At 43.7% G+C, this 7,117-nt stretch overlaps 1 non-coding gene across 1 annotated transcript; it reads right to left on the reverse strand.

Moving 5' to 3' along the window:
• Positions 1–6,798: 6,798 nt before the first annotated feature.
• Positions 6,799–6,870, reverse strand: Trnat-ugu (transfer RNA threonine (anticodon UGU)). Its single transcript has one exon. It is a non-coding gene; the product is annotated as a tRNA-Thr (tRNA).
• Between the last annotated feature and the right edge of the window lie 247 nt (positions 6,871–7,117).

Here is a 7,117-nt window from a genome sequence, read left to right on the forward strand (position 1 = left end):
TTGTTGTAGCACAAGAGAGGAAACTTTTTTTTATAAAATTAAAGCTCCAACCCGGTGTTAGACTATCTGACTTCTCTGTCTCTGCGCCGCGGACGGAGGCGACGAGATTTGCGGCAGAGAAGAAGGACAAGAAGGAAGAAATACTTCTGTTCAGATTTCTTATCGGCCCAGAGTGCAACCCTGTGGAGTGATTCCTTCTTCTGTGGGGCCCATATTCAGTCCGCGCGGCCTGTGTTCTGTCTACCCGCGGAAGCTGGGTACGTAGAGAGGGCCTGGACAGCAGCATCTCCCATTGCTCTTGTTGGGTAGTTGACAGAAAGAGAGGAGGGTGCTGAGGGCTAAAGTCGCACACCCCGATTACGGGGCGGAGTGTTCCTACTTCTGAGCAAAATTTACATTCAGCGTCGTAGCGATTCGGATGAATTAACTGAAGACGCGTAGGCTGTGGGAAGTAGCCCAGATTGCATGAGCCGTAGGGTAGTTTGCTGTTCTCTGGAAAGGTCAGGGTAAGGCGAAGGTACGGTCTGTCTCAGAAGGCGATAATGCTGGGTTATCTCCCTGAATGTGACAAGCGGGTGACTGTCCTCGTGCAGCTCCATAGCACAGGAGCTAAAAGCGCAGGCTTGTTGGGTGGGCGTATTTTTTTCCCTCCATTGAAGCGTGAGGGGGTGTCCACAGGAGCTGAATGGAAACGTTTCGGGAGTGGTTTTTTAGAACGCGTAGTGCAGGTCAGGACACCCAACCTGGCTGGTAATTCCAGTAGGCTTGCTGGGAATCGGTGACTACCCTCCGAACCCCTGGTTGAGTGAGAGCCAGGCTGATGGCTGCCTCTTCTGCTGCCGTCATTTCTTGGGTCTTAAGCGAGGTACACGCGAGGAGGTTGGTTCTGGAGGTAGCCACGATGATGGCGTATTGCTGCCCTCGATGTTTGGAGGCGTCTGTGTAGCTAACTGCATGATCCCCACCGAGGGTGGTGTTTGGCGCTTGAGCCCATGCTTTTCGCTAACCCTCGTCATGTGCGAGGTTCATATTTCTAAGCAAAGGGAACATCTTTAGTTTTAGTCGCCAAGAGTCTGGGAGTACGTCAAGTGGAGTGACATTCTGGACTGCCCAGCCAATCGGGTGAAGCATGCGGTTACCCACCCTAGTTCTGAGTCGGACCTTCTGGTTAGAAAGATGGCGTTCTATCAGCTGTTCCACCATGTTGTGGAACCCGGTGCAAAGCAGCCTCTGTGTGGACGCACTGATGAGAACACCAATGGCCCGCTCGACCGCCTTTCTAATCATTATATAAAGCATCTCTATGTCTTCCTTGTTGAGAAGAAGACAGTGGGTTGACGTAAGTGACTCTCGAGAGGACAAAAGCTTCAAATAATCTAAAGGTACCGCATTCCTTTAGGCCTCGCTTCTTGGTGGCAACTCGCCTGATCATGTATATGATTTGATTAATGCTGTTTTTGAGGCGCTGCAAGGAGACGTCACTCTTGATGTTAGGGTCGAGATGTAGCCCCAGGATCTTGATGCTGGGGCTTCAAGTGATGGCCTGGCCATCAATGAGTATTTCAATGTATTCCTTGGTTTGGCGTGAGGGCGGACGATAAGGAGCTGTGATTGTTTACGTGAACACTGGAGGCCACAGGCTTGAGCACATTGGCGTACTAGAAGTGAGATACCATGCATTGGTGTGAGCTTCCTTTAATTTTTGTAACTCTTAGCACATGAGCAAGGTGCGCACAGGGCCGCTAGACGGGCGTGAGTGGTCGCGTGACGCTTTCACGTAGCATTCAGCGAGAACGCAGGGGGTAAACCCGTAGATGTGCTTGGTGAGTACACCACCTGTCTTCCCAGTCTTCGCGTGGGCTCGTAGCTAAATCGGTAAGAGAACGGGCTCTCGCTTTGTTAGTGTATTAGTTCCAGGTTCGATTCCCGGCGGTGCCAGGAAATTCTTTTATGTGTTCGCTGAGTTTTCTGGTGACACCAACGGTCGCGAAAGAACCCTTGGGGGGTAGAGGTAAAAAGCTTTGCTTTAAAACGTCGTATCTCACGCTCGGCGTGTCAAATTTTCATTTCATTTTGTAACAGCGTAATCTGTTATAAGATTCCGCAATGTAGCACACGGAACAATGGCCCGGGGTCAGGTTGTATGATGACACACTGATTGTAATGCACACATCCGGTATAGATATCGCGAAAGGAATCGGAGTGGTCAGAACAATAATGCAGCGACTGAGCGTTAAATAAACCTACTTTTAGAAAACGACTGGCTAATACATTTGATAAGGTGGCAGCTAACAAATTATCCAGGTTGATCTAGTAATCGTATTCATTGGTAATATTTATGTGCCTGTTGTAGGATCTTTCTGTTTTTTTTACAAATATAAAAAAATTGCGCCATTGGTAATAGGCGCTGCTATTTGAAAGCGTTAGTACGCAGGCCTGAATTAAAGCTTTAAGGTTAGGGTGACGGGTGATAACATAGCGACCACAGCAATTTCAACAAAAAAGTAAAGGGCACAATATCTACCCCATCGTCATATCTCTTAGCGGTGGTTTTATGAATAGTCGCTACGACAACAAAAAGTCTGGGCGAGAAAGTACGTAGTAAATCGCATCCACTTCATCTCTTTTTCTAATATGTCTTTTCTAATGAATGTCAGTTTAAACTACTAAATGTTTTTTTCTAATATCACCGATAATTCAACTCATGAACCAGTTCGCGAACCAGTTGGGTACGTCATTTTGTCGAACCGGAACTAAACCGGAACAAAATGATTTCGCCTGAACCAGAACCGTAGCAGAACCGGTATTTATTTAGGTCTGACACACTGATTTAAATATGTATATATATATATATATATATATATATATATCTATATATATATATATATATATATATATATATATATATATATATATATATATATATATATATATATATACACATATATATATACATACATATATCTATATATATAGATATATATATATTAGAGTCACACGAAAAACATACAATTTATTCCGACGTTTCGGCTGGGACCCAGCCTTTTTCAAGTGAAGTACAAGGGTCGAATACAGGGTATATGTAGGCTTGCAGGGAGCGCTGTGAGCAGGTGGACAGATGATTTCAAAAGTGTACAAGAAGGAGTACAGCAAAAAACAAGTGGAAAGAAACGTACTGCCCGACTGGGCGCGCAGGTAATCCATCTCAAAAAACAACGCGGAGAAAAGCAAAAGCAAGGCACTTAGGAAGCGTGTTTCCTTCAGCCACCGCCCACCCACGCACAGCAATATTAAGAAAAGTGAACAAATAAGGAAGGGGTACTCGGAATCTCACTCCAAAGGACCGGAAACAACCTGCCGCACAAGGCCAAAGCCTAGAATCGATAATTAGTCATCCAGACACTGGGGAACGCAAAATGGCAGAAGGCGACGTTGAAGTTCAAGAATGCAAGCGGGAGGATTAGCGAGGGGGCCGCGTCCTTAAAAGAAACTGCCGCCGCTTCCCGAGGAGACAAGGTAATAGCCCCAAATGGCTTATCCGCGGCCCGCTGCCCGGGCACAAGGCGGACAATGACGACTGCCGACATTTACGACAATGTCGTCATTGTCCGCCTTGTGCCCGGGACGCGGGCCACGGATAAGCCATTTGTGGCTATTATCTGGTCTCCGCGGGAAGCGGCGGCATTTTCCTTTGAGGACGCGGCCCCCTCGCTAATCCTCCCGCCTGCATTCTTGGACTTCTACGTCGCCTTCCGCCATTTTGCGTTCCCCAGTGTCTGGATGACTAATTGTCGATTCTACGCTTCCGCCTTGTGCGGCAGGTTGTTTCCGCTCCTTTGGAGTGAGATGCCCAGTGCCCCTTCCTTACTTGTTTACTTTTCTTAATATTGCTGTGCGTGGGTGGCCGATGGCTGAAGGAAACACGCTTCCTAAGTGCCTCGCTTTTGCTTTTCGCCGCGTTGTTTTTTGAGATGGATTACCTGCGCGCCCAGTCGTGCAGTACGTTTCTTTCCACTTGTTTTTTGCTGTACTTCCTTCTTGTACACTTTGAAATCATCTGTCCACGTACTCACAGCGCTCCCTTCGAGCCTACATATACCCTGCATTCATCCCTTGTACTCCACTTGAAAAAGGCTGGATCCCAGCCGAAACGTTGTATTAAATAGAGTTATGTTTGTCGTGGTGAGTCTAATTTAATATACTATTCAGCGTCCAAGCTCTGCACTGTTATATGTGTATATATATATTTATATATATATATATATATATATATATATATATATATATATATATATATATATATATATATATATATATATATATATATATATATATATATAATATATATATATATATATATATATATAGGAAATGAGGGGCTCGTTGAAAATAACACAGAAATAAGGGTTGGCAGTCGAGAAAAACCTCGGAAAACCTTTTCGAGAAAACCTTTTCCGAGGTTTTCTCGACTGCCAACCCTTATTTCTATATATATATATATATATATATATATATATATATATATATATATATATATATATATATATATATATATATATATATATATATATATATATATATATAAATAACACGCAGAGAAAGGCTGGCCGTCTACAACGGCAAAGGAGGCATACGGGAAATTTATGCTTTTTTCTATTGTTAGTGCTCCTAGTATTTCTAAATTATTTTAAGAAATACAGCAGAAAAGCACGGGTCCAGAGTGGGGACCGAACACCTTCCATCCGATTTAGTCTAGGATGGCTTACCACCAATCATCTAAGACCGAATGGTGAGACCTGGGTTTGGTCTAAACTGTGGACGCGTGTTATTCTGCCTTTCTTTCTTACGAAAATTAAAAAATGTAACTTCTCTCACCATAATATAAAATCGTAACCGTTACGCGATGCCTCATTTACATTTCATACTGGTGATCATTATTTCTGTGTTCCGGCAACAAGCCCTCATTTTTCAACTAAACACACCACACACACACACAAAAATATAAATATATATAAAAAAAAAAAAAATATATATATATATATATATATATATATATATATTTATATATATATATATATATAAGAGAAGAAAAACTTGGAACAAGGTAAAAGCACGATTGTGGCCTACGTTTCAGCAAATAGAACTTGCTTTCCTCAGGGCAATCTCTCGCCTGGCAGGCACGGTTTATATAGGGGTAGGACCCCAGGTGAAAGGAGAGGGAAAGATGGAAGGGAAATTGAGCAAGCTGATTTGTTTGGGAGTGTGTCGGGGGAGAGATTGAGGGGCCAAGAAGGTTGTCTAGTTTAAGTCGTGAAGTAGGTCACACGGAAGTCAGCTGGTGGTTGATATTCGTGGAATTTGTGGAGAGAGGTTGAGAGGGTGTTTATTGACCCTCCGCGTGGTTTAGGGAAAGGATCTCAGAACCGCCGGAAGCAGACCAGGCGGTGAGGGTGTGGTCCTTATCAGAAGCTATCTGCAAGCCTCAGGTCAAAACAAAAGATAGAGACGGGGGAAAACTAACTAGGTCAAGGAAAAAAGAAAACAAAGGGAGAACAAAATCAGGTAGGGAAACCACATAAACCCACACACAAAAGAAAAAGCAATGACCCGGCAACTGAAATGGCACGTGTCACCCACGGCAACATTCCTGGAACAGGCCTGTCCTGAAACTCAAAAACGAAAATATAAAGTTAGAGTGATGTACGGGGCGCAAGACCACGCGAAGTAAAAAAAAGAAGAGAGAGAAATAAAATAAATAAAATTGAATTCCAAAAGCAAAGGTTTGAGGGATGAGGGCGAGTATTAAGCTAGACGCTAAGCAATAAAAAAAAAGAGAGAGAAATTAGTTGACCAGGTACAGAGCAGAGTGAACGGTCATAGTCTTTGGATGAGGTATATGCACGAAAATGCCTAATGCTGTATTCCCGGTGAATATCGCAAGGATTCCAAGTTGCCGTAGACGCATTAATTCCAGCGGGTTCCATGGAGTTGAATTTATGAATTAAGTAGGATTCTCGGTATTTCCTGTCCCTAGGAGACTTAAAATTTGACTGAAGTATATATAACTTAAGGTCATCAACATTGTGGCCTGGTTGGTTGAAATGCTGCTCTACAGCTATGGAGGATTTGCCAAGAGTATCTGCCCGGTGTTATGTATATATGTTATGTATATGACCTGTACGTATCACTGCCCGGGGGTTAAAACGAAGGTCCCCTTCACCCCGAGTTTTCTGAGTGGGGATGGCTACCACCCCCAAGTGCAGGAAACCAACAAAATCCCTTAACATAAATACCCCAGAATTTGGTTTGGAAACAGCCCCGCCGGTAGCGTAGTGGTTATCGCACCAGACCGCCATTCTGGAGGTCGTGTGTTCGGATCCCACACGGCGGACATTTTTTCACCACTTTATTTCTCACTCAAAAAATTCTTCATATCTTTCTATGACCTAACGCAATCCCCCTTTCCTATCTGAAGTTTTCTTCATTGCCAAACCTTATTCTGTCTTAATTCACTGAGCCCCTCATATCCCATTTCTGATTTGCTACACACACACACACACACACACACGCACACACACACACACATATATATATATATATATATATATATATATATATATATATATATATATATATATATATATATATATATATATATATATATACACAGAAAGATAGGGCAGCAGTCTACAACGCCAAAGGAGGCATAGGGGTGTGGTAAGGTTCTTTTCTTTTTCACTACGGTAATGAAGTAATCATTTTTTTAATATACAGAAGAAAGAAAGAAAGAAAAACACGCGCCCAGAGTGGGGACCGAACCCACGCCTTTCGATTACATGTCGAATGCCTTACCAATTCGGCTATCTGGGCGACTGTGTTCTCCTTCACTTTCTAGGCTATTTATATTTACTAGAAGTGTATCTGACGCTTGAGGGGGGTAGCCAGCGCCACTCTGACTGCACGGGGAGAAGGGGACCTTCTTTTCAACCCCCGGGGCGTGACTCGAGCGTCTACAGTCTGTCATGAGAGGGTAACTGGCGGGAAGCCCTCTTACGCTACCTAGGCATCAAGGCTGCCAGAACCGAGACCCTCGCTAGGCTTTCGCAGAATAATATAG

Source organism: Haemaphysalis longicornis, unplaced genomic scaffold (assembly GCF_048455015.1).
Source record: "Haemaphysalis longicornis isolate Haplotype H1 unplaced genomic scaffold, Haemaphysalis longicornis Haplotype H1 scaffold_8, whole genome shotgun sequence".
Taxonomy (NCBI): domain Eukaryota; kingdom Metazoa; phylum Arthropoda; class Arachnida; order Ixodida; family Ixodidae; genus Haemaphysalis; species Haemaphysalis longicornis.